The sequence below is a fragment of the Felis catus genome, chromosome E3, assembly GCF_018350175.1.
Source record: "Felis catus isolate Fca126 chromosome E3, F.catus_Fca126_mat1.0, whole genome shotgun sequence".
Classification (NCBI taxonomy): Eukaryota; Metazoa; Chordata; class Mammalia; order Carnivora; family Felidae; genus Felis; species Felis catus.
Genome location: NC_058383.1, coordinates 15,051,455 through 15,079,400, shown reverse-complemented (window position 1 = coordinate 15,079,400; position 27,946 = coordinate 15,051,455). Strand labels below are relative to the sequence as shown.

General features: G+C 43.5%; 1 protein-coding gene and 1 long non-coding RNA gene across 5 annotated transcripts in view; one reads left to right on the top strand and one right to left on the bottom strand.

Annotated features, from left to right (window-relative positions):
• LOC109495188 overlaps positions 1-21,329 on the bottom strand; it is a 33,854-nt gene extending 12,525 nt beyond the window's left edge. Inside the window, exons 1-4 of the long non-coding RNA XR_006591355.1 lie at positions 19,722-21,329; positions 18,665-18,788; positions 9,392-9,513; positions 8,907-9,045 (exon numbers count right to left, since the gene is read on the bottom strand). This is a non-coding gene — a long non-coding RNA (uncharacterized LOC109495188). The remainder of the gene's footprint in view (positions 1-8,906; positions 9,046-9,391; positions 9,514-18,664; positions 18,789-19,721) is intronic.
• Positions 1-27,946, top strand: part of CALN1 (calneuron 1) — a 529,481-nt gene that overhangs the window by 74,774 nt on the left and 426,761 nt on the right. The window contains exon 1 of one of the 4 annotated variants that reach the window (XM_023246899.2): positions 24,244-24,906. The exons of 2 other annotated variants lie outside the window; for them this stretch is intronic. The gene's annotated coding sequence lies outside the window, so the exon portion shown is untranslated. Of the gene's footprint in view, positions 1-24,243; positions 24,907-27,946 lie in introns of those variants that run through there. One more of the 4 variants, XM_023246903.2, reaches the window with a different exon arrangement.

The following is a 27,946-nucleotide window of genomic DNA, read 5'->3' as shown; positions in this document are numbered from 1 at the left end:
AGAGAGAAACAGAGCATGAGCAGGGGAGGGGCAGAGAATGGGGAGACACAGAGTCTGAAGCAGAATCCAGGCTCTGAGCTGTCAGCACAGAGCCCAATGCAGGGACTGAACTTGTGAACCACAAGATCATGACCTGAGCTGAAGTTGGACACTTAACCAACTGAGCCACCCAGACGCCCCATGTCTTATGTTTTTGATGTCACATTTTACAACATTTTATTTTATGTATCCCTTAGCTAATTATGGTAGCTGTAGTTATTTTCACTACTTTTGTCTTTTAATCTTTATACTAGCTTTATAAATGATTAGTTCACTATCTTTACTATATATTTACCTTTACCAGTAAGATTTTTAGTTTTATGTGTTTACTTGTTCCTAATTAGTGCCTCTTCTTTTCAGCTGAAAGACTGAACATGTTTTGGAAGGCTAATTTAATGGTGATGAACTCCTTTAGCTTTTGCTTGTCTGGAAATTTCTTTATATCTCCTTCAACTATGAATAATAACCTTGCCAGGCAGAGTATTCTTGGTTGGAATTTTTTTCCTTTCAGCATTTTGAATATATCATGTCACTCACTTCTTGCCTGTAAAGCTTCTGCTGAGAAATCTGGTAATGGCCTTATGAGGGTTCCATTGTCTGTAACAAGTTATCTTTTCTTCTGCTGCTCTTAAGATTCTCTCTTTCTCTTTACTTTTTACGTTTTAATTATAATGTGTCTTGATATGGTCTCTTTGGGTTCGTCTTATCTGAAACTTCTCTGGGATTCCTGGATCTGGATACCTGTTTCCTTCCCCGGGTTAGGGAAGTTTTCAGCCATTATCTCTTCAAATAAGTTTTCCGCCCCTTTCTCTCTTCTACTTCTAGGACCCCTTTAATGCAAATGTTATTGTGCTTGATGCCGTCCTATAGTTTCTTTAAGCTATCTGCTCTTTAAATAAATTATTTTGTTTATTGTCAAATTGGCTAACGTACAGTGTGTACAGTGTGCTCTTGATCTTGGGCGTAGATTCCTGTGGTTCATCGCTTACATACAGCACCCAGTGCTCATCCCAACAAGTGCCCTCCTCAATGCCCATCACCCGCTTCCCTCTCTCCATCCCCTCCCATTAATTCTCAGTTTATTCTCTGTATTTAAGATTCTCTTACGGTTTACATCCTTCTTTCTCTGTTTGTAACTATTTTTTCCCCTTCTCTTCCCTCATGGTCTTTTGTTAATTTTCTCAAGTTCCACATATGAGCGAAAACATATGGTATCTGTCTTTCTCTGACTGACTTATTTCACTTAGCGCAATAACTTCTGGTTCATCCACATTGCTGCAAATGCATGATTTCATTCTTTCTCATTAGCCATTCATCAGTTGATGGACATATAAACCCCTCACTGTAATGTAAATAATTATAACCTTTGGAAAATAATTGGGCACTTTCTTGAAAAGCTGAACAGCCAGCCATACACTTTACTGATAAGCAGTTGCATTTCAAGGCATGTGCCATAGACATTGTTTTGCAAAAGTTTAATAAACAAAGTGTTAATGGTAAAAAATTACTTTGTTGTTACTCCTTTTGGGCGAGTTTCATTAACCTGTCTTCCAGATCACTGATTCTTTCTTCTGTTTCATCTAATATGTTATTGAACCCCTCTAACATATTTTTCAGTTCAGTTATTGCATTCTTCAGCTCTGTGACTTCTGTTTGGTACTTTCTTATATTTTCTTTCTTTGTTGAAGTCTTCACTCTGTTAATCCATTCTTCTTCCAAGTTTGATGAGCACCTTTATGACCATGACTTTGACCTCTTTATCTATTTCACTAAGTTTTTCATATAGGGGTTTATGTCATTCTTTCATCTGAAATATATTCCTGTTTCCTCATTTTGTTTTACTCTCTGTGTATGTACGTATGTGTTGCTTGTTTGTAGGAGATGAACCTTATCGTTTAACCTTGCCCTAGCTCTTGGTTGTCTCTCAGACCTTTGTGATGTTCAAAACAGCCTAACTCATCCTTGATAGGACCCAGTTGTTGAGGATATGCCAAGACCTGTGAGTGATCCAGAGGGAAGGGTCTCAGCACCTAGTTTCAGACTAGTTGAAAGTTAGACCCTCACACAGCAGCTTTTAAAGTATGCATAAGGTATGCATGCAGTCCTATGGGGTCACAATTGTAAACCTTGTTGTCCTCCAGACCACCTGATCCTTTTGGTGTCCTTTTGGTGACTATTGCAAAGATCAAGGCTCCAGATAAGTGTAAGAGTTCCTTTCTGGGACCTACTGGCAAGCTGTAGTGAGACCAAAGGGAGAGTACAAAGATGGAATCCCTAGCCCATGTTTCCTGAGAGCATTCCTGTAGCCTTTAGATACATGGTAGGCCTGAAGTCTGCCCCTCAAGCTGAAGCTCCAGGAAGAGTAAATAGGCCTTTTTCACAGAAAGACTTGTGGTGGGTTTCAGTCTGCTGTCTAGGCAGTGTTCTGGGGGTGGTAGCCTGCCAAGAGCTTTTTCTCCAATTGTTTCAGACTCATGGGGCCCCGAACACAATCCACTGGTGCTATGTACTCAGTACACATCCCCTATCTGGGCTGTGTACACAGCTTTGGCAGGGCCAAGGGAGTGGTGCAGGGGCAGGGCACTGCCCCCTGGCTTTGGTAGGGCTGTGGGAGCAGTGTGGAGGCAAGGATGCACCCTCACCATCAGGAAAAAACACAAAGGTGGTGCCTGCCAGTGCCCCCGTCCCTAGAGAGAGTTCTAACAGGATCTTGCCCCTTTAGCAGACGCTGCCAGATTAGCAAACAAATCTCCTTCTCATATGGTCTAGGTGCTTGTCAAGGTGCTGCTTTTGTGCTGGGTCCCAGGGTAAGTGGATCTGCATGCAAACCCTTTCAGAGTGGAATCTCCATTTCCTACAGCCCTGTGGTTCTTCTGGACATAAGCCCCACTCGATTTTCAAAGCCAGACATTTTGGGGACTCATCTCTTCCATGAAGGTCTCAGGGATTGGGTACCTGATGTGGGACACAAACTCCTCACTCCTCAGGGAGAAGCTCCACATTTGTGAGATCCCTCCTGACTGTGGGCTGCCACACCAAAGGTGGGGACTGTGGGGAGGCCAGATCTCTTCTCCCACCCATCTCAATGTGGTCCTTTTAGCCTCTGTTTCAGAGAAGCTGTTCATGTCCTTTTCAGAGGAAAATTTTGCATATGTAGCTGTAGTTTTGTTGTGTCCACAGGGGGAGGCGAGTTCAGGATCTTCCCATGCTTACCACGGAAGCTGAACTGCCTCCCCTGGGCTTCATTCTATTATTTGAATTGGCCTACATTTCCCATATTTTTACTTAAAACTGTTTTGCTACTATTTCAAAAGAAATAACCCTTGTCATATGAGTGCCAATTATCCTGTTCCAATCCTACCTGGTTCTGCAGTTCAGCTCTGGCACTGACCACGTGCAGTTAGTGCCAACTCGGCAAGTTAAAGGCCTAATCCTCCATAAGAGTGCCCCTGCTTTGGACACCAGCCTCAAGCTCATGGGGTTTTCAGGTCACACACACTTCTGACCAACTAACTATAAATTTGGTACCCAATATTCTCTTAGATTCAATAATTAACTAGAATGATTCAGAGAAGTCAGGAAAGTGCTCTACTTGTGATTCTAAATGATACAAATCAGGAACAGCCAGATGACGAGCCATGCCGGGTGAAGTCTGGGAGGGTCCTGATGGCAGAGCTTCTGTGCCACCTCCCTGAGACATCAGGGCACATCGCCGTCCTAGGGCACATCAGTGTGTCTACCAACCAGGAGCTCCACCAGGCCTCACTGCCCAGAGTTTTGACTGGCCTTTCTTGCCATAGGTACATTTGATTAACCACTGGTGACATGACTGAACCCAATCTCCAGCTTTCTTCTCTGCTTGGAGGTCAAAGTTTCAACCCTCTAATCACAAAGTTGGTCTTTCTGGTGACCAGCCCCATCCTGAAGCTCTCTCAGGGCCTACCATCCGTCTCCTCATTAGCATAGCCTTGGGTGTGTTCCAGGGGCTCATGAATAGCCGACGTGTCTATCACTTGGGAGATCCCAAGAGTTTTAGAAGATCTGTGCTGAAAACCAGGGGCAAACACCAGACGAATTCCTTATTATACAACACATACCTAAAAATTTAACGGTGCAAAAAAAGGTTTATATAGAAAACAAAAGTTACTCATAATCCCCCAACCCAGAAATAGTCACTGCTGATATCGAGTGAATGTTCTTCTAGAGTTTCTGTGCACATATCAGCACGTAAATAAAATTGCTTTTATGCAAATGGAACTACATTTAACATATGCTGTTTTACAATTTGCTATTTTCAGTTATTTCGGGCCTATCTCCATATCATTACATCTAAACCAACCTTGACCTCATTATTTTAAATTGTTGCACTCAATACACAATTGCTTACTTTCTAAAACAAACACACACCCAACCAAAAAACCCTTTGGTGGGAATTAGCGTCACTCCTAGGTCCTTTTTCCTTCTTTTGGAAATTACCGCCATGTTTCCATGAAAATCTTTGTGTGCTTGTTCAAATACACATGTAAGATAAGTTCTTATAAAAGAAACCTCTGGGTGAAAAGGCACACATGCTTTAATTTTTACCGTGTATTACAAAGAGCCCTTTAAAAACATTTAACTCATGTACATTCCCACCAATGAATGCCTGCTACGAATTCTTTTACTTTCAACTTTTTGTGTCTATTAAACATAAACCTAGCCTGGCACTTCTTTTAAAAGGTGAGTTTTACACGCATTTATCTTTAGAAAAATAATGCGTCATGCAACTTAAAAATCTTTTTTCTCTTCGGTGATTTAGAATGTGTATTCTGTGGGTATTTAGTTCCACTAATTTACTTTACCTTCTTAAAAATATTTTTCAGTTAAGGCACTTGAACAGTTTCCATTTGAATCTTTCCTCTGGAAGATAAGGAAACATTACTTTCTCTCAGCTTCTCCATGTCTTTCTCCTCATCCTCCTTGTTCTCCTCTCCTCCTTGTCTCTCCATTCTTCCTGAGTCTGATATGCAGTAACCTGGTCAGCTTTTGGTAAACTACCCTTCGTGTAAGTGTGATGTCATTCGTTCCAGTGTCTGACATCATGGCAAACTTTTAAAAAACATCTACGTGTCCAATTTAACCTCTGGATGTGGGTGAAATCATTTTAATTCAACATCCATTCTACATATTAGTGGATTTTATGGGGAGTGATATTCAAAAGACTTAGCATCCAGCCCTACTTACCAGGGTTCTAGAAGCTTCCTGCTGAGCCTTGATTGTTCAATCCAGGAAATCGAGGGATTCTGGGGGGTGGTGTGAGGGGCAGTGAGGGCATTTGGAAAGATGTAATTCTGATTTATACATGAATAACCTATGGAAACTTTTTAAAGTTACAAAAAGTGAGCTTTTTAAAAAATACAAAAGATAAAAATAAGGCATTTTTAATAGCAAATGCCAACAAGCCAGAACTAAATTGGCTGAGGAATGTGACAGTATTTACTCCTCTATCTAATGCCGTCTCATTCTCATCTCTCAGAGATGCCAGTTTGGCTTTTTATTAAACCCATTTTTTTCTATGCTTATAGAAACATGTGATGTTTTTACTCTTTCTCAATTTTTTATTAAAAAAATTTCAAACCTAGAAAAAAATGCAAAAATAGCACACAAAACCCACCCATATACCCTCTTCCCCCACCCACCCTGCCCCTGAACCATTTGAAAATTAGGGGAGAATAAATTGAAGACATTATGACAGACTTCGCGCCTAAATATTTAGCACATATTTCCTAAGAACAATTACAGTCTTCTACATGACCACAGTACAACGATCATACCCAGGAAACTTAACATTGATATACTAAAGTACATACAGACTTCCCCCCCTCCAAGATTTCCTTGAGTATGGCCATAATTGCCGTAATGTCCTCTATTGTTGTCTGTTTGTGTTAAACCCAAGCCTTGCATAAACGGGTAGATTGATTTCTTGCTTCTATCAGTCCTTCCTTAATTGTTTTTTTTTTTAATTTTTTTTCAACGTTTATTTATTTTTGGGACAGAGAGAGACAGAGCATGAACGGGCGAGGGGCAGAGAGAGAGGGAGACACAGAATCGGAAACAGGCTCCAGGCTCTGAGCCATCAGCCCAGAGCCCGACGCGGGGCTCGAACCCACGGACTGCGAGATCGTGACCTGGCTGAAGTCGGACGCTTAACCGACTGCGCCACCCAGGCGCCCCCCTTAATTGGTTTTAACATGGCGACATCTAAATTTCCATTATTCCTTCTACGCTTATCAGGTGGCATTCCTCTTGGAAGACAATACATACAGTGTGGCACCATTTATATGGAGAAATAGCAAACATCTGTACCGTATCTCTGGGAAAGACACACAGGTACTAAGAGTGCTTGCTGGCTACAGGAAAAGCAGACGATCCAGAAGAGGTGGGAGAGATGTTTTACTGCATACTGTGCTTTTACTTTGGAATTTTGAACCGTGTGCGGGGAATTAGAGATGGATTGGGAATGGGGTCGAGGAAGCCAAAAATGATTCCAAAGCGATCTGGCTTTCAAAAGAGAGGGTTATGCCAATTATTGAACTAAAAGCTACAAATAGAAGTCATCAGACTTCCCAGGGTTGCTGGGACATAGGGAGGAATGCAGTCCTAAGCTCAGCAGAGGGACCGGCCAGAGGCAGGAAGAGACACTGGGCCTTTCAGTGGGGGAAGAAGGAAGAGAGGATACAAGGCGCGTGCCCCGAAGGTGGCAGGTTTGTCGAGTGGGTAGCAGTTAACTACCATTTTTACATTTATTGACTTTGCTACTGATGACAGATTGAGAGAAATCAATAAAGTGCGCTTCTCTTTGGTTCAAATGTTTTAAAAGACTGAGGTCACGCAGACGAGGATCAGAATGTCAACGTCATAATACTGCGCCCAGAATTAGATCATTCACCACCTGGCCAGTTACAGGAGGTGATGGACACACGCGAGCTCAAGGCCAAACAGTGCGAGACAGGAGGGCAGGCTGAGCTGCCAGTCCTTTTCATTCCTCCAAATTTACCAACCAGAGAAGTGGGTGACGAAGCAGAGGGTTAATTACACTCAAATTGATATGACTCCACGTGGGAACATGAAATCCAAGAAAAGGAGTTTTCCGACCACTACCTCTCCCCTCGGTATTCCTATGAACATGTTTATTTCTCTACACTTCTGCCGATACTGGGTGTCACGATTATGTTTAATTTTTACCTACTGGTTGAACTAAAAATGTTATCTCATTATGGAAATATTTTTTTAATGTTTATTTTTATTTTGAGAGAGAGGGAGAGAACAGGCGAGGGGCAGAGAGAGGGAGAGAAAGAATCCCAGCAGGCTCCATTCTGTCAGTGCAGAGCCCCATTTGGGACTTGAACTCAGGAACCATGAGATCATGACCTGAGTCCAAATCAAGAGCTGGATGCTCAACTGACTGAGTCACCGAGGCACCCCCATCATTATGGAAATATTTTTTAATGACAGTCCTGTGGGCCTCACTTTTGTAAATTTGGATTCAGTTGGTTTGGCATGAGTCTCCTTGGTGCATTTCAAAAGATGCAAATCTTGGGGCAGTTGGCTGGCTCAGTGGATGAAGCGTGCAACTCTTGATCTCAGGGCTGTGAGTCCAAGGTCCACACTGGCAGTAGAGATTACTTTATTATTTTTTATTATTTTTTAATAAATCTTTATTTTTGAGAGGGAGAGAGAAAGAGACAGATCGTGAGTGGGGGAAGGGCAGAGAGAGAGAGAGAGAGAGAGAGAGAGAGAGAGAGAGAGAGAAAGAATCTGAAGCAGGCTTCAGGCTCTGAGCTGTCAGTACAGAGCCCGTCGCGGAGCTCGAACCCACGAATGGTGAGATCATGACCTGAGCCAAAGTCGGATGCTTAACCGACTGAGCCACCCTGGCTCCCCAACTTTAAAAAATCTTAAAAAATAAAATTCTTAAATCTCATTCCTGTATTTCCCTGATGATTAGCGATGTTGAGCATCTTTTCATGTGTCTGTTTGCCATCAGATAATATATTTTTGATTCTCTTCTTTTGATTTATGTTCTATTTTTAGATCTTTGATTATTACTGTATCAGTCAGATTGGGCAATTCTATCAATTTTGCTTTCTGTATTTTGAGCATATGTTATTAGGTTTACCCAGTTTTGGAAATGTTTTATCTTCCTGGGAAATTGACACTTTCGTCATTATGAAATGTCATTCTTCATCTTTAGTAAAACCTCTTTACCTTAAAATTCATTTTGTTTGGTATTAGTATACCCATACCAGTTGTTTTTTTCAGTGATTTTTTTGCATATGCCATCCTTTCATGTTAAAAACTCCTATGTCCTCATAGTTATTGTGTATTTGTTGTAAACAGAATCTCCTTGGACATTTCTATATTAGTGTTTAACAATCTTTGTCTTGATGTTAGAATACATTTTGCCTGGTGATATGGATGGTGACTACTGATTATTTTGGATTTCAATCTATAATCTTACTATTTGCTTTCTAGTCATCTCATCTGTTCTACGTTCTCCTTTAACTCCTTCCTTCCTTTTGATGGAATGCATTGTGTTCTTATTCTTCCATTTCCCGCTTACGAATTATATGCTGTCATTATTTTGTTAGTGATTGACCTAGAGCTTACAACATGTACCCTTGACCCCCTGGTACATATCCTAAATTAGTACATTTATCACTGTTACAATGCAAGGAGCCAAGAACACTCTTTGACCCCATTTACCCAACTTCCAACTTTTGTGCAATTGTCACGTATTTTATTTCTTCATGAATTTAACAACCGACGGATCATTATTAGGATTATTATTATTAGATTCAAACATAATAATTGTTATTTAGATTTACCACATATTGACCATTTCCAGTGTTCTTTATCTTTCTGTCTCCATTCTTCCATCAGGAATCATATTTCCATCTGTGTGAACAGCTCACTCTAATACTTCTTTTAGGATGGGGGTTGATGACAAATTCTCTACCTGTGTGTCTTAAAAGGTATAAATTTCATCTTAAAAAAGTTTTTTTTCAATTGCATTTGTTGGGCTTTACTTTTTTATTTGTTTTTTCTTTTAAAAGCAATTTCATTGAGAACAATTTAATACAGTAAAACACACTCACCTTAAGTGTATAGTTGGACAAGTCTTGACCAATGTACACAAATTTGTAACCACCATCATAATCAAGAGATAATAAGCATTTTCTTCAATCCAAAACATTCCTTTTGGCCCCTTTGCAGTTAATCTGTTTCCTAGGCATCCGTTAATTTATTTCTGTCACCATAGATTTATTTTACCCGCTAGACTTTCATAAGAATGAAGTAATATTGTACATACTCTTTTGTGTATGGCTTCTTTCATCCAGAATGATGTTTCTGAGATTCAACTAATGCTGTTGTGGGGATCTAGTTTATTCCTGTAATTGCTGAGTATACTTCAGAATTTGTTCATCCAGTCACCTATTGAGAAACATTTGGATTGTTTCTGGTTTTTAACTGTTGTGAAGAAAGATGCTATGAACATTCATATGTGAAAGTCATATTGTGGACTTTATTTCTCTAAGAAAAATACCTAGAACTGATATTGCTAAATCATAGGGTAGTTGTGTGTTTCATTTATAAAAAAACTGCTAAACGGTTTTTCAAAATTGTTGAACTGTTTAGATGCCCAACAGCATTATAGGAGAGTTTTAGTTGCTGTACATTGTTGTCAACACTTAGTATTGTCAGGTGTTTTAAGTTTAGCCATTCTACTGGTTGTATGGGTAGCATTTCATTGTTGTTTTAATTTGAATTTCCTGATAACTTCTTTTTTTAAATTTTTTAAAATGGTTATTTATTTTTGGGAGACAGAGAGACAGAGTGTGAGCATGGGAGAGAAAGAGGGAGACACAGAATCCGGAGCAGGCTCCAGGCTCCGAGCTGTCAGCACAGAGCCTGACGTGGGGCTCGAACCTACAAAGTGTGGGATCGTGACCTGGGCCGAAGTCAGATGCTCAACCCACTGAGCCACCCACACACCCTGTTCCCTGATAACTTCTGATGTTGAGTACTTTTTCATGTGCTATTGGCCATTTGTATATCTTGTTATTCTAATCATTTGCCCATTAAAAAAATTAAGTTGTATATTTTCATTTTATTGAGTTGCAAGATTTCTTGACATATTCTTGATATAAGTTCTTTTCCAGATATGTATGGCATTATATATGCTTTATATATAAATAGTATATATATGTGTGTATTTTATAAGTAGCATATATATACATGCGTGTATTATATATACGTAATTATATACATATATACCTATATACATATATACCTATATAGGTACCTATATATAGGTATATATGTAATATACATATATACCTATATGTACCTATATAGGTACCTATATATAGGTATATATGTATATTACATATATATAGGTATATATGTACCTATATATATGTACCTATATATAGGTATATATGTACCTATGTATAGGTATATATGTATATAATTTTCTCTGCGACTTGTCTTTTCAGTTTTTTCAAAGGTGTCTTCTGAAGAGTAAAAGATTTTAATTTTGATGAAGTAAATTATTAATATTTTTCTTTTATTATTTGTGCTCTTTGCATCTTATTTAAGAAATTTCTACTTACTCAAGGTTGCAAAGATTTTTTTCCTATGTTTTCTTATAAAGGTTTTGTGGTTTTAACTTTTACATTGATTTATTTTTTTACGTTTATGTATTTATTTGGAGAGAGAGTGAGTGAGGAAGGGCCAGAGAGAGAGTAAGAGAGAGAGAATCCCAAGCAGTCTCTGCACTGTCAGTGCAAAGCTCCATGTGGGGCTTGAACTCCCAAACTATGAGATCAGGACCCGAGCTGAAGTTGGATGCTTAACCAATCGAGCCACCCGGGCACTCCACATTTATTTTTTTAAATAAAGTTTACTTATTTTGAGAGATAGAGAGTGCACACGTGAAAGTGGGGCTGGGAGCAGAGAAAGAGGGAGAGAGAGAATCCCAAGTGGGCGCTGCACCGTTAGCTCTAGCCTGACTTGGAGCTTGATCCTGTAAATGGTGAGATAATGACCTGAACCCAAATCAAGAGTCAGACACAACTGAGGGAGCCACCTAGGCGCCCCTAGCTTTTACGTTTAGGTCTGTGATCTATTTTGAGTGAATTTTTGTTTATGGAATAAAGTAAGTATCAAAGATCATTCATTTGCACATGAAAAACCAATTGTCCAGCATGATCTGACGAAACGACTGTCCTTTCTGCTATTGAATTAACTTGGCACTTTGGTCAAAAATCAAGTGATCACATATGTATAGATCTACTCCTGATCTATTATGTTCCTTGGATCTGTAGGTCTATTCTTTTGCCAAAACCACACTCTCTTGATTAACTTGATACTAAATCTTGAAATCAGGTAGTCCTTTCCCACTTTCTTCTTTTTAGAAATTGTTTTGGCTATCATCTGTCCTTTGCATTTTTATACAAATTTTAGAACCAGCTTGTCAAATTCTGCAGAAAATTATGTCTAGCACTTTTATTTGGATTATGTTAAACTCATAGATCAATTTCAGGAGCATTAACATCTTAAATACATCAGAACTCCAATTCAAGTACATGTTATAGAGTTCCATTTATTTTTAATCTTGAATTCCTCTCAGCAGTGTTTTGTCGTTTTCAGTATATAGATCTTCCACTTATTTTGTTAAACTTATACCTGACATTTTCATGTTCTTGACGCTATTGTGAATGGTACTATTTTTCAAATTTCATTTTCCAGTTGCTTCTTTGTGATTTTTGGTTTTGACTTTCTAAAGTCACTTATTAGTTCTAACAGCTTTTCTTACAGATTCCTTAAGATTTTTTACATATGTGATCATGTTGACTTTGAATAAAATGTTTGCCCTTATCGATCCGTGTGCATTTTCTTTCTTTTAATTAACTTATTTCACTGGCTAGGCCTCCAACAAATGTTCAAAGATGCCTTGTTCCTGGTTTTACAGGGACAGCATTCAATCTTTGACCATTGGGAGGATACAGGTTTTTTTTAGAGATGCCCTGTATCAAGTTGAGGAAGTTTCCTTCTATTCCTACTTTTATGAAAGTTTTCATCATGAATGGGTATTGGATTTTGTCAAGTACTTTTTATGCATGCGTTAGGATGATCATGATTTTTTTCTTCTCTGAATATGATAAATTATACTAATTAATTTTTAAAAATTTAAACCAACTTTGCATGCCTGAGAAAAACTCCATTTTGTCAAGATGTATTATTCTTTTTCTACATTCCTGGGTTTAGTTTGGTAATATACTGTTAAGTCCTTGACATTTACAATCATTTTATTTTCTTGTAAGATCTTTATCTGATTTTGTCAATAGGGGAACACTGACCTCAAAATGACTTGAGATACATCACCCTTTATTTTATGAGAGGTTTTTATAAGATTGATATTTGTTCTTCATTAAATATTTGTTAGGGTTCATCAGAGTAGTCTTCTGGGCATAAAGGAATTTGGTTTTGTTTTTGGAATTAGGTTGTTAATTATGAATTAAATTTCTTTAAAAGATACAGGATTGTTTGGATTTTCTATCTCTTCTTGGATCTGTTTTATTAATTTGTGTTTTTCAAAGAATTCTTCTTTTTTAGTTGTCAATGTTTTAGGAATAAAGTTGTTTATAATATTCTTTTGTTATTTTCAGTGTCTTTCGGATCTTTAGTACAGCCCCTTTCATCTTGTCTAATCTGCTAATTTATGCTTTCTCCATACTTTTAAATTGGCTTAGAAACTTATCAATTTTATTGACATTTTCACTGATTTTTCTCTATTGTTTGTCCATTTTTCATTTCACTGATTTCTGTTCTTTGTTATTTCCTTTGTCCTATTTTATTTGGATTTATTTCTATGTTCTTTTTCCAGCTTAAGGTGGAACCTTAGAAAATTAGTTTGAAACCTTTCATCTTTTTCTAAAATAAGCCCTTTAAGCTAAAATTTTCCCTCTAAGCACTGTTCTCGCTGTATCCCACAAATTTTAACACATTGTGTTTTCATTACATTCAGTTCGCAATTTTTTTTTTAATTTTTTTTTCAACGTTTATTTATTTTTGGGACAGAGAGAGACAGAGCATGAACGGGGGAGGGGCAGAGAGAGAGGGAGACACAGAATCAGAAACAGGCTCCAGGCTCTGAGCCATCAGCCCAGAGCCCAACGCAGGGCTCGAGCTCACGGACCGCGAGATCGTGACCTGGCTGAAGTCGGATGCTTAACCGACTGCGCCACCCAGGCGCCGCTGGTTTGCAATATTTTTAAACCTCCTTTGTGATTTATTCTTTGACTCCTGCATTATGCAATACTGTATTTTACTCATAAACTTGGAGATTTTTCCAGGTGTGTTATTGTTATTGATTTCCAATTTATTTCCATTGCAGTCAGAGAGTGTTTTCTGTATGATCTCAGTACTTTTAAATTTATTGAGAATTGTTCTGTGGCTCAACATACAGTCTGTCTTTTATGAACAGTCTATGTGTGCTTGAGAAGACTGTATCCTTAGTGGTCAATGCAGTGCTCTATAAATTTAATTTGGTTGAGTTATTTGCTAGTGTTTGACAAGTCTTTTATATCTTTACATGTTTGATTCATTACTGAGGGAGGTGTGTTAAAATTTCCCATTTGTTGTTTTCTTTATATGGTGTACGTCGTGTATTTTAAAACTTTGTTATAATTACAAAATGAATTGATTGAAATGAATTAATGAATTGATCCTTTATGATTATGAATTAACCCTATTTATTTTGGGCCATACTTCTTGTCTGACATTAATATAGCTGTTCCAGTTTTCTCATGATTAATATTTTCCTGATATTTTTCCATCCTTAAACTTTTAACCCATTTGTGTATGTATTTGTATATTTAAAGAGCATTTTTTTTGTAAATAGTGTATGATTGGGCCTTATTGTGTTTTATCTAGCCTGATGGTCTCTGCCTTTTAATTGTAGCATTAGACTCTTTACATGTAATTCACAATAGGTTTAGGTTTAAATCTGACATCTTGCTGTTTCTTTTCTGTTTTGTTCCTTGTTCACTTTTTCCTCTTTTCATGCCTTCTTTGCTATTAATTTTTTTCAAATATGCCCTTTTATCTCTTACATTTGAGATTATTTGCCCCATCTCTTTTTGTTCTAGGATTTACAGTATGCACCTTTAACATACAGCAGTATAATACCAAATCATATTACATTATTTGATGAATAATTTAAGTACTTTATAACAATACACTTTTATTTCCTCCCTCCCATATTCTTGTGCTTTTTTTGTCGTATACGTTTTACTTTATACATATAAGTTCCATAATACATTCGTATTAATTTTTCTTTGAACAAGCAGCTATCTTTTAAAGAAACTTAAAAATGAGAAAAAAAATTGCTTGCATTTACTCACATATTTATCCATTTCTAGCTTTATTCATTCCTAAGTTTTGATCTGTTATCATTTTACTTTAGCCTGGAAAGTATAAATTCTCTTACTTTTTGTTTATCTAAAAAACTTAATTTCGGGGCACCTGCGTGGCTCTGTTGGTCTTTGGCTCAGGTCATGATCTCACGCTTTGTGAGTTCCAGGCCCACATCGGGCTCTCTGCTGTCAGCATAGAGTCCGCTTGGGATCCTCTGTCCCCCTCTCTCTCTGCCCCTCCCCCCTCTCAAAAATAAATAAAAGAATTAAAAGAAAAGAATATTTTAAAAAGTTTCAATTTCACTTTCACATTAGAAGAATATTTTTGTTGTCTTTTATAGTCAGGGTGCTGTTCCATTGTCCTCTGGCTTGCATTATTTCTGAAAGGGAGTTAGTTGATTCTTATCTCTGTTCTCTTGACACAATGTATCTTTTTCCTCTGGATGCTTTAAGATTTTCTCTGATAGTGGATTTCAGCAAGTTGGTTATAATGTACCATGGTGTGGTTTTCCATTTTATCCTGCTTGAGGTGCATAAGCCACTTGGATCTGTGTATGTATAGCTTTTATCAAATTTGGAAAATTTCAGCCATTATTTATTCAAATCATTTTGCCTTATTTACTCTCCATACACACACACCTGATGTATTAAAATCGAACATATGTTAGATTGCTTTATATTGTCCTATAAGTCAGTCATTTTTCTTCTTGTGCTTTGGTTTCTATTACTGTGTTTTCAAGTTCATTTTCTTTTTTTCTATGGTATCTAATCTTATATTAAGTCTCTCAGTAACCTTTTATTATTAAATATTATATTTTTCAGCTCTAGAATTTCATTAGCTTCTTAAAAATAGTTTCTATTCTTTTCTTCATTGTGTTTATATTTTTCTTTAAATCCTTGAGCACATTTATGACAGCTATAGGAAAGCCCTTGTCTGCTAATTCCATCATTCCCAGTATTTTTGCTTCTGTTTCTATGGACACTGTGAATGTTACATTGTAGAATCTCTGAACTTTGCAGTTGTTCTTAGGAGTTTTGAAATTTGTTTGTTAGGCGGTTAAGTTACTTGAAAATTAGCTTGACCCTTTTGATGGTTTTTAAAGCTTTGTGAGGGCAATAAAATACCCTAATACTAGTTTATTCCAACTACTAAGGGGCAATCTACCTGGAGTCTCTACTGTAATCCCGGGTATTTTCCCCACTCGGGTCCATCAGAACTTGAATGCCTCCCAGTTCTGTATTACCTCTAGAAATTGTTCAACTTGTGGGTCTCCACCTTTGCCTGACCACATGGAATTTTTCCTATACATGCAGATCTTAGTTATTAACCAGGAACTCAAAATAATCCCTAGAAAGATTTTCTCAGCTCTTTTATGTGCATAGCTCTCTCTCTTCAGTTCTCTGCTTGACAAATTCCAGCTGCCTAAGCCTCCATGAACTCTGATCTCTATCTACTCAAGTCAACGAGACCACTGTGCTCCATTTTGGTTTCTTTTTCCTTTACAATGGTACAGAAAAATGCCTCCAGGCAGAAAGCTGGACAATTGTAGGGCTCATCTCATTTGTTTCTCTTCTCAAATGGATCAGAGTCCTGTACTGGCTGTCGTCCAATTATTGAAAACAGTGAATTCATATATTTTGTCTAGCGTTCTAATGAACAGTTGGGGGCAAGACGGGTACTAGCTCAGAAGCAAAACTTCCTCAGGTTTCTTTTTAATGAGTATTTTCACCACATTCAGAATTTTAGGTGTACAGTTCTATTCTTTTAGCATGCCAAAGATTATATCAACGGTTGTAAGTTACACTTTTTATCATTTCTGTTGAGATGTCATTGGCTGTTCTTTTGAAAGTTGTGCACGTGTGTGTAAAGGAAAAAGGAACTAGCTTTTCTTTCTTTTTTTTAAAAGAATGTTATAATTGAAGTATAGTTGACATACAATGTCATATTAGTTTCAGGTGTATAACATAGTGATTCCACAATTTTATATATTACACGATGCTCACCATAAATGTAGTTACAATCTCACCATGCAGTATTATTACAATATTATTGTCTATATTCCCTTTGCTGTACTTTTTATCCTGTGACCTAATTTGAGCGCAGCTGACACACAATAGTACATTAATTTCAGGTGTATAATATAGTGCTTCAACGAGTTTATACACAATGCTATGCCCATAAGTGTAGCTACCATCTGTCCCCATATAACACTATTACAGTATCATTGACTATGTTATATATTATATATTATATGTTATATTATGTTATGTCTTATATTCCCATGACTTATTCATTCCATAACCAGAAGCTGTATATCCCACTCCTCTTCATCCGTCTTTCCCATCCCCGTTTCCCTCTCCTCTCTAGCAACCATCAGTTTGTTCTCTGTACTTACAGGTCTGATTCTGCTTTTTGTTTATTTATCATTATTTTTAGATTCCACATACGAGTGAAGTCATATGGTGTTTGTCTTTCCCAGTCCAACTTATTTCTTAGGTGAAGCTACTGTGGAAAACATATGGATATGCTTCAAAAAATTAAAAATAGAAATGCCATATGATCCAATAATTCCACTGCTGGATATTTATCCAAAGAAAATGAAACATTACTTCAAAAAGATATTTGCATCCCTATGTTTATTGTGGAACTATTTACAGTAGCTGAGATATGGAAGCAACCTAAGGGTCCATCATTAGATGAATGTATAAGGAAGATGTCACACACACACACACACACACACACACACACACACACACACACACTGGAATATTATGCAGTCATAAGGATGAGGCTCTGTCATTTGTGACAACATGGATGGACCTGAAGGGTATTATGCTAAGTGAAGTAGTCAGACTGAGGGAGACTGGCTTCTGTTAATATTTTGTCTTTGGTTTTTGAAAGTCTCATGATGACTATCTCTGTGTGGCTTTCTTTGAACATATCCTGCTTAGAGTTTCGAAGATTTCCTGGATCTGTGGCTCAATATCTTTCTCAGTTTTGCAAAATTCTCAGCCAATACTGCATCTACCCCATTCTTTCTCTCCAAACCTCAATTATATGTTTGTCTATTCACCGTATTCTATGTGTCTCTTAAGCTCTTTTTTCTAGTTTTGATTCTTTCTTCTCTTTGGTAGTATATTTTCTACCAAACTAATGAACAGTTCAGCAATCTCTTTCGTTTTGTTGAATCTGCTTTAAGCACATCTAGTGAGCTATTATATTTGTTATTTAATGATTATTATTATTATTTAATTCTGTTTTTAAAATACATTCTAGTTCTTCCCTGGTGAATTCTTTGTCTTACCATTTATTTTCTTGAAAATTTATCTCAATTTGGTTGTTTATTATTTCTACATCTCCAATATCTGGATCTCCTATGGTTTTCTTGTCTGTTTTTTTCACCAGTTTTCCTTAATTTGCCTGTCACCTGCTATGCTAGGCAATTTTGGATTAAATGCCAGCTATTATAGATGATATATTATAGCGTCTCTATGTGTTGTTCTGTCCCCTCAGAGAGATTGAAATTCTCATCTGGCAGACAGAACACACGCAGACCACCTTTTGCTGACCAATAATTGAGATAGTCTGAAGATGGACTTGACTTTCCAAAGGCTTTTGCTCTGCCCTTTGTCTTTGTGGATAGTCTTTCAAGAGCTTCGCCTGAAACGCTGGGGGCTCATCAGTCCCCTTCCTCCTTGGTAGGCTGTGACCTCCAAGTTTTGTTCTGCAGGCCCCTGAGACTCCTGCATAGTCTTCTTCACGGTGTACCCTCTTAGTCACTGGGGGTTCTCTTCTTTACCTCTCACCCCACACAGCTTCAAAGGAGGCACCTTTCTTTAGGGGGAAAGCAGAGCAGACCGATGCTTTCACTTTTCTGAGCGTTTCTTTCCCACGCATTTTTGTCCCTCAGGTCCTAGCTGTCTCGGAAGTGCTGAAACCTGATCGTTTTCTCTCTATGCCTCTGATACGCCCCAAAACCTCAAAATCCCTTGAGGTAGTCCTTTCCTTTTAGCCTTACAAGTTTTTGAGTATTTTTTTTTTAAAGAAAAAGTAAAAAGCCATTTTTTCCCTCACCTGTTTCATTAGGAAAATATTTTTCTTTTACTTTCATACATGATAACAACCTCACTGGATGAATTAACTCTGGGTGATAACATTTTACCTTCTAAGTTTGTGGGTTCATTTTTCTTCTGTGATCTAGTGTTACTCCTGAAGCCAATCTTGATTTTTTTCCCTTTGCTGATGACTTCTTTTTTCTTTGTTGATAATTTGAATTTGTCTTTATCCTAGATATTAAAAGAATTATCAGCATAAGCGTCAATATAATCTCTTTCCATTAATAAGCCCGTAATAGAGTAAACCTTGGTTATTTTTTTAAGGGTAGAGTGTGTTATTCATTTTGTAGGTATATACTACATATTTACTTCTTCGAAATAAAATAAATGCAGGACATGTTTTCCTCATTAAAAAAACAGCCGATATTAAAAATATTTGTTGTAGAGCATGTATATAATTCATATCTAAAAAGTGGAAGTCTCTCCAATATTGATTCTTTAGTCAGGTGACAGATGGCATTACAATCATAGTCTGTGCAGATACATTGCGTATATATGGATGCCACATACAAAGCTTTCTTTCTCAAAAGTGGTATCATGTATGTTATTTTACAATTTGCTTTTCCCACTTTACAACATAGTCTGGACTCTTTTCAAGGTAGCAAATCATTCGGGTTATCTGCTGCCACGTAACAAATCATTCCCAAACGAAGTGGCTTACACCACCATTTTATTACTCCCTCTTCTAGTCTGTGGGTCAGGAATTGAGACAGGGAACAGTGAAGATGGCTTGTCTCTGCCCTACAGTATCTTGGGCCTCAGCTAGGAGGACTCTTGCAGCAGGGGCTAGAATAGTTGGAGACTGTCCAGGTCTTCCTTCCTTCCTGCCTTCCTACCCTCCATCCTTCCTTCCATCCTTCCTCCCTTTCTTCCTTCCTTCTCTTCTTTCCTCTCACTTTCTTTCTTTCCTTTCACTTTCTCCTTCCTTCTTTCCTTCCTTCCCTCCTTTTGCTTCCTTCCTTTCTCCCTCACTCCCTCCCTCCCTCCCTCCCTTCCTTCATTCCTTCTTTCCTCTCTCTCTCTTTTTTCTTCCCCCCTCCCTTGACACACCCTCTCTACACAGGTAGCTTGGGCTGCCTCACAAAATGTAACCGGGCTTCTTACAGAGTGACTCTGGGCTCCAAGAGAGTGTTCCAAGGGCCAGGAAATGAAAGCTTGCAGTGTCTTTAGTCCTAGGCCTGGAAACGGGCACAGAATAACTTCCGTATTCTATTTAAAAAGCAATAGATTCTGTTCAGATTCAAGGGAGATGTATGGCAATGTAGATCCCAGCTCTTGAAAAGAGGAATATCAAAGCGTTTGTGGCCATATTTAATCCACCATACTAAAAATTTATTTACATTATTCCTACATGAAAGACACCCAGAAACATCTAAAAGCTTCGAAACGTTTCATCTCCTCCGGCCTAAGGCTCAGGCTCAGGCTCAGGCTTGAGGTCCTGGATCTGTTCATCTAGAGCAGGTTCAGGCGTAGATGAGGCTCCGTGGGTGAAGTTCTTCTCCATCTGCAGATCTGTGAACCCCTCCCTGCTCTTGCTTAAATGCTCAACGTACACAGGTGAGGCAGAAACTGTAACAGGCATCGCATTCACTAAGGGAGGATGTGGAAGCTATTTTCCGTAGCAGTCACTGATCCAGAGCAGCATGGAAATCCGGCTGGAATGCGTCATTAGTTCCTTAACTGGGGCCTGGTCCTACCCCTTGGGAGTGATCCTTGACTCTTGCCTTTACACCTTGGACTTTGGGACTCTCGGTTCCACTCTTGAGTCATCATCTGTCTTCCATAAAAAACGGCAACCTGTTTACATGTTTGCAGCCTGTTTGCTGCCTTTAGAGGATCGTGGATCCAACGGTCTCCTTTCCTTTTGTGCTGTCTCTGTCGCTTTCTGTCCCAAGCTAGTATACTTTCTTTACACCACTGAAGACTTCCTTTGCTTCAAATTATAATTCATCCAGGAGACAAAAGCCAGACTTGCATATTTCTTTAAGAATAGGTCCTTCTCTCTCTTCGGCTCCTGGTGAGGGTGCTAAGGGGCCATGTCTCCAGATTCTTAGAAGCTCTTCCCCACATGCTCAGATTCTTAGAAGCTCTTCCCCGAATGCCCTTAAAAATGCGTGAGGTCTTAAAGGATCTAATAGCCCCACCCTTAACTTAATCTTTATCCGGAGACCACATTTTACTGCTCTAGATTTGTAAACTGTTGCTCGGAGATGCTAGAATGAACCAGCATGTTCTGGTTCTTTCCATTTCCTCTAAATTCTACTAAAGAATAGTGTCTTCTTTAACGCATCTGTGCTTGTCTTTTATCATAGGCATCCAGAAAAACTCTTTTGGCCCTTTCTGTGTTCTACTTGGAAACCTCCCTTGTCAGATACATGAGTTCGTTGGGTACCTTCCCATGTGTCACATTATTATCCTGAGGCAGCTTTGACTCAAAACAGTCTTTCAAGGCACGGCTGTTGCCTATGGTTCAATCCCAAGGCCAGTGTTTCTAGTTTTTGCTATAGCGGTAGTAGGCTTCCAGGTACCAAAGTTTGTTCCCCTGATCCTTCCTTACCCTCTACCCTTGGGCGTCTTGGGCACTGAAAGTAAATGTGTTGATTAAGAGTAAAAGCAAAGGGGCGCCTGGGTGGCTCAGTGGGTTAAGCGGCTGACTTCGGCTCAGGTCATGATCTCACGGTTCGTGAGTTCGAGCCCCGTGTTGGGCTCTTGTGCCGACAGCTCAGAGCCTGGAGCCTGCTTCGGATTCTGTGTCTCCTTCTCTCTCTGTTCCTCCCGTGCTCGTGCTCTGTCTGTCTCTCTCAAAAATAAATAAAGATGAAAAAAAATTGAAAAAAAGTAAAAGCAAAGAAGGAAAGATAGGGGAAGGGATGAGGTAGAGGCAGGAATGACTTTGGCCACGTCAGAAAATGATGACCATGTGGTAAGGCTGCTATTTATCCAGGTGTCCGGTTTGTAACTGAGTCCCAAAGCCAGGTGGTAGAATGAAGTTATTGCCTATCCCTAGCTTTGGCCCGGAGGGCTGTATTGTTCTGGGTTGGAGAGAATACTTATATAAATCCAGCTACAAATGCAAGATAAAGGGCAGTCCTTCTTCCCACCCACTTTTTTCTAGGTTGCTTTTAGCTTCCATTCTGCTAATCAGCACAAGAGTTTCTTTGGCATTTTAATAGGAAGGAAAAGACACATGCTTGACCCTTAATAAATATATATCGAATGAAAGTTGGGGCAAGGGTATCAGGGCCTGTTGAACCTACACACTCACCCTGGAAGTCTCAAAATAGTCATTGTCGGTAAGAACCAGGAAACTGCCTTTGGCATGCTTGCCGAAGTCTGCCACCTGGCTTCTCTAGTTTTTGAGGTCTGCAGAGATTAGTATCTGGGGACGAAACCCAAGGTAACGTCTTTGCTATGTATTAACTACTCACTAATCATGACAACAGCCAATGTTTGTTGAAAACTTACTTTCTGCCTAGAATTGATTTGTGTAGCTCCTCTAGATGGGAACTATTTCACACGATCACATTTAACCTTTACAACAGCCTTATAGAGTAGATGCTGTAATCATTCCCATTTTACAGACGAGGGCAGCGAGCTTTAGAGAGAACAAGCTGGCCCAAATCCCCACAGGCAGGAAGCAAGGGCGGAGAACTTCTGCCGATGTATCCTATTCTGGTTAAATGGTGGCCCCGGCATTCTACCAGGAACTCCGTCAGGTGTGTGTTGTTAAAATTCAATCAAGTAAGTTCGAGGCTCTAATTTGCTTCGTTGAATGATTCGTGAATCGGGCAGCGTCCCAGCCAGCAAGCAGAGAGGCATTCTGAGGGGTTGCACAAAATGGAACCCCTCTAGGGGGGTTCCCTCTAGGGGGAAAACCTGGGGTCTTATCATGCAGATGACCTCATCTTCCTTTGGGGGCTGGAGTCATTGGTGTGGATTGACAAATTCCTGGCCAACCTGTTAAGATTACATTTCCAGGGGAGGTTAAAACTGCACTTACATTGGGGATTTGGCAACTCGGTCTCAGTGACACCATTTTGGGCCTGCAGTTTCCTACCTCTTCCCCCTTCCCCCCCCCCCCCATCCTTCTCCTTCTCCTTCAACAGTATATAGTCTTGCCAAGGGGCTGTGGTGACCCGGTTGCCATGCAGAAAGGGACAAAACAATCGCTTACAGAAAGCAACAGATTGTTAGAAAATGATGCAGTTTTCATCCAAACGAAGGGATCACAGGAAAACATCACCGACTCTGTTGGTTCATCTGCCAACAGCTCTTCATGAAAACCCCTGAAAAACGACTTCTACGCGCATCTGAACTAAGGACAAAGGACGCAGCCAGTGGCTCAAGAACATAATTTGGGAAGCAAGACTGGCTCAAGAAAAGACAGTAATAACGCAGGGTAGCAAATGCTAAATGCCAGAGGACCGGTGCCCGCGATGATTATTATGAAGGCTCAGGGGAACCATACCCAGGCTGCAGGCCTGGCGAGGAGGGGACCCTGATTAACTTGTGTGCCTGGCTGGCAGGGCCATTTCCCACATTCCCTTGGCAGCTGCCCCAGCCAGCAGAGAGGTGATTGCTGAGCTGTTTGGACCAGAGGCTTATGTCGCCTGCTCGGTTGCTGATTGGTGTGAGAATTTTCAGATACACCTTTTCTTTGGTCCTGGGAATCGGAGGCATCTGAGCTGGTGAGCGGTCTTTCTGCCACCTAGAGGGGGGCAGGAAACTTGGGACGGTGGAAAGGAGGGTGCAGTAAGGAAAGACTAGCTTGCTCCAGCCAGGTGGGTTGTTCCTTACCCCTTTGGCACACTCCTGGGAGGAGCAGAAAGGGACTGGCAGGCGCCCGACTCTGTCTACTGGACAGTCTGAGACCCATCTCGGTGTTTTGACTCTTTCTTTTACCTGCCGACACAGACCTTCGTGGCTATGCGTGTTCTGTCAGCTTCCGGGCACAGGAGAGGTACACTGGTGGAGACTGGAAAGTTGACTGGGGACTGAGCTATAATGTTGTCCTGGAGGCACGGGGCAGACAGAAAAAGGGTCTGAGGATGGACTTGGCGGAGGTCAGCACCGGGCGGTTACACAGAGTCTCTGAGAGTTCTAACTCACACCTGTGTCCAAACGCCCTTTCCCCCTCATCGGGTCCATTCTGTGTGTGACCTTGGAAAGGGAAATGGGGGCCAAACCAAGTGTTCCCGGGTCCCAGGGGAGCGATGGCCGCAGTCGGGCCTCCCTGGATGGTGGCAGGGATGGGCACGCTGAATCCCCCTCCCGCCCCTGGACTCGGCCTCCCATCCTTCTCCCGGGCGGGGATGCAGGTGTGGACTGTGGCCCAAGGGTGTGGGCACCGGGGATGAAGCAGTTAAGGTGGGGGGCGCTCGGGCGAGTTGTCCAATACGGAGAAACAGCAGTTTGCCGGAGTTAACGTGGGCAGCTTCTTTGGGGAGGAAAAGAAGGAGGACCGTCTGCCAAGCTCCAGCTCGCCCCCCGCGTGTGTGCCTGTGTGTGCAGTGCGTGTGTGTGTGTGTGTGTGTGTGTGTGTGTGCGCGAGTGTGAGTGCGCGCGCGCCGAGGCGTTCCTCAGGTTGCGCTGCCTGGAAACCGAGGGAGCCATTGGAGAGGCGAAGGGGTGGGGGTGGGGGCTCCCCGTCCCTCGGAGCAGCCGGGGCGCGGGTGGCCGACGCGAGCCCTGGACCCCGGCTCCTGTCGCGGCCGGAGGCAGAGCGGGGACGGCGCTGCGGGCGGCCTCCAGGCCCCGGGGGGCCCGCCGGGGAGGAGCCGGGGAGGAGGCCGGAGCTGCATGGAGTTTCTAGGGCGCGCAACTCCGGCGGGGCCTCGGCCACTGGGCTCCGGGGCGCAGCGAGACAGCCGCGCACATGGGCTGAGCCCGCGCGCCGGGGCTCTGCACGGCCAGCGGGAGCGGGAGGGGTAGAGGAGCGCGCCGTGCCGGGGTGCGGGGCACGCGTCCCCAGACGGGAGCAGAGGACAAGGACAGGGAGGAGCGTGCCCGGATCGCGCTCCGAGCCGACGAGGGGCTCGCGCCGGCCCGGCGCGCGCTTGGGGAGCGGCCCGGGGCGCCGTGGGAGCCGGCGGCAGCGAGGATGCCGGCGCGGGGACGCGGCTGCCGGCTGGGGGTGTGAGCGCCAGGCTGAGCGCTGCCCGCCGGCGCCTGCGGCCGCGCCGCCCCCTCCCTGCGGGCCTCGGAGGAAGCCCCCCGCGCCGCGCGGAGGCGCCTCGGAACCCGGGCTTCGGGGCAGCGGGCCGCGCGGCCGGCCCCGGCCCAGCCAGAGGTGAGTGCCGCCGCCCGCTCGCGCCCTCCCGCGCCTTCCGCCCCCGCCTCTCCCCTCCGTCCTCGCCCCTCTCCGCGGCGCCGGAGCCCCTGCCCTGGAGCGGGCGGCCGGCCGGCCGCGGACAACGCCTCCCGTACCTGTTGGCTCCGGCGGAGGGCGCCGCGCGGGCTGGGGGCCGCCCGAGCCACCTGGCCCTCCCCTGGGGGTGGCTGCTGGCCGCCCGCCCGGGGGCGTGGGGCTGGGAAGGGCCGCGGACGTCCCGCTCGGGCGTCCCGGACCGCGCGGGCTGCAGGCTGCGCGCCGCTCGTGGAGTCCGCGGCGCCGGGGGGCCGCTGGGCTGCGCGCCCCCGGCCGCGGGCGCCCGGGCGGCGGGAAGGAAGGGGAGGAGAGGGAGCCGCACCGCAGCCCAGGTGGGAGAGCAGCGCGGCTTCCAGGTCTCCGGGAAGCCGGGGTCATGGCGATCGGGAGAGGCGGGACGCAGGATTCCCTCCACCTCCGACACCACCACCCCCCCCCCCCCCCACCCCGGCGCGGGTTGCCAGCCCTCCGGGGCGCACGCTTCTCGCCGCCACCCGCCCGGGGTCCGCGGGCCCCGGGGAGCGCGGGATAACCCGGGAGGCCTCGGGAGTGCAGGCTGGGACCTGGCCGCTGCTCGGCCGGCCCCGGGCCCCCGGCAGTTCCCGGGGTCGGGCGCCCGGGCAGGGGCGGGCTCCGGTTGTCCCGGGCAGTCCGGGTTTACGCGGCGCCCCAGCCTCCCCGGACTGGCGCGGCGGGGAGTGAACTTCCTCAGACTTGGCCTGAGGGCGCCTAGGCAGCAGCAGGTAGTTCTGGGGCGCGCCCCGGGGCCAGGGCGAGCGGAGGACGCCCCACGCCGACGGGACGGTGCTGCCGAGCGGGGACCCAGGGCCGCGTTTTGCCTCCGAGGCGCCCGCCACGTGCGCCCTCTGCCCCCACCCGCAGCAGCGTTTCCCACTGCTCTTTTTCGCTCTGAGGAGGCGTGCGTGAAGAAGGCGCCTTTCCCTGCAGTTGGTTTGAAGCCCTGAGCCCAGGTGGAAGTGTGCCTGCAGTTCCCCGGGTGCCAAGACCGGGGCGCCATCCCCAGGCCCCGAGCCTGTTTTTCCGCAGAAAAGGAGACTTTGCCGGGCTCGGAGATCAGCAGCCGGTGCCGTGTGTGGCCGTGCTGGGTCGTGGCCACCGGAGCCCGAGGCGTGCTAATTAATAACGACAGTCTCACGCGAATAAGATCCTCCTCCGCGTTAGAGCTAGGTGACCTTCTCTAGGAAGAATGGGTAGGTTTCTGCCCTCGGGATGTCCAGACACCCCGCATTTGTGCAAATGGGAAAACTAACTCCTAAGGATTGCCCCGTTCTGCTGCTTTCACCGCTGGCTTTCAGTCAAAGAGATAAACTCTTTTTCAATCCAGGCATCAGAGCTCTGGGAAGGGTTTTAAAGCCACTTGGTGTGAAATTGTCTTGAGGCTAGAGCAGGGCTTTTTTTTTTTTTTTTTTTTTAAATCGAAGCTGGACTCCAGCTCTCCTCCTTGGCTTGTTGGTGGTTTGTATTTCCTCTTTGTGGGGTGGAAGGGAGTTTTGGGGGGGGGGACGAAGTAGGAAGTGTTGGTGGAGTCCGGATTGTATTCGCTGCTTGTTTATCTGAGGCTTTGACTGGAATCTGAGGGGGCCACTCCGACCTCCCCTGGGCTCTGCGGTGACACCCGGTTTAGGATGCATTCCCGGAGCTGCGGAACTTTGCCAGCCTCTTGGGCGGGCGGTGGCGGCCCCCACGGATGCCCCGTGGATGCCCGGGGCTGCGTTCCCCAGCGGCCTGCGCGGGCGGAAGCCCAGCCGCGTGGCCCCCCTTTCTGAGCTCAGTGCAGACACTTCAGACTAGCTGTCTGAAGACAGGCTCTGTTTACCGAGAAGCTGGTCCACAACACCCAAGTTGGTTACTGGATGTATCCACGCGGAGTAATGAAAGCAATACAGTCCGGTAACACAATCCCTAGCGTGTTTGATTGGAGGAGCGCTAAATCTTCTTAGAATTGTTCATCAAGATCACCTTTCTCTGAACTCTGAGTGTTGCTCATTGCCAGTAATCAGGCCTTCGGTGCGGGTGCAGGAGAGGGGGCTCTTTAGAAAGAAAATAGTTTAGTCCAGCTGGTTCCGTGGAGAAGACGACCCGCTTTCCTCGCTTAGGGGCGGCGGGGATGGGGTGGGGGGTGAGGGTGCGCGTGGGACAGCTGCTTAGGTGAGTTGAACATTTGTCTCCACGGCGGGAGGCCTCTGATCAGGGCTTGAATATTGGGCAGGGTTGGGCTCCAGTCTAGAAATTTCTTTTCCATAGCAAGTGGCGTTGGGAGGGACAGTGCGCTCCTGGGTCAACAGCTGGGGAGAGGTCTCTGTGAGCTGGTCCTTGAGCCTGGTCCTAGCTGGCCCCAGCTTTGCCAGTCCTGACCAGTACGGGCAGCCCATGCAGTGCTCATTGGGTGGCAGAAGGGGGCGCTAGTTGTTATAGTGAGAGGAACCCCCAGGTTCTGGTGGGACTCGGGAGGTTTAAGGTCTTTGGAGACCTTGTCTCTGAGACCTACTTGGTACCGGGACACTCTTCCACATCTGAGTTCACGTTATCCTTGTTTTTCATATTTGGAAATTGATGCCCAGGGAGGCGAAATACCTTTCCTGAGGCTGTTGCAGCTTGTGGGTGAGAGGCAGGGTTTCGGGTTTGATTCTAAGAGGCTGGGGTTCCTGAGTCTAAGCCCACAGTGCTGCTTATCAGCTGAAGAATGTTTGAGTAGCCTCTGACCTTCCATGCCTTCTTTAGCGCCAGCCCCTTAGTGGGCACCCTATGTTTGCTCGTCGTTCCCGACGAGGAAGCCCGGGCACCAGAGGAGCTCTGGAGGCAGGTGCCCTGCCCTCCAGGTGCGCCCACACCGGAGCCGTGTCAAGTTCCAGACCAGGTTGCTTCGATTGTAGGCTGCTGATGCTTTCTTCGCACGTTCTCTGTCTGTGCCCACGTTGGTATGGGGTAGGGGGCATCTTTG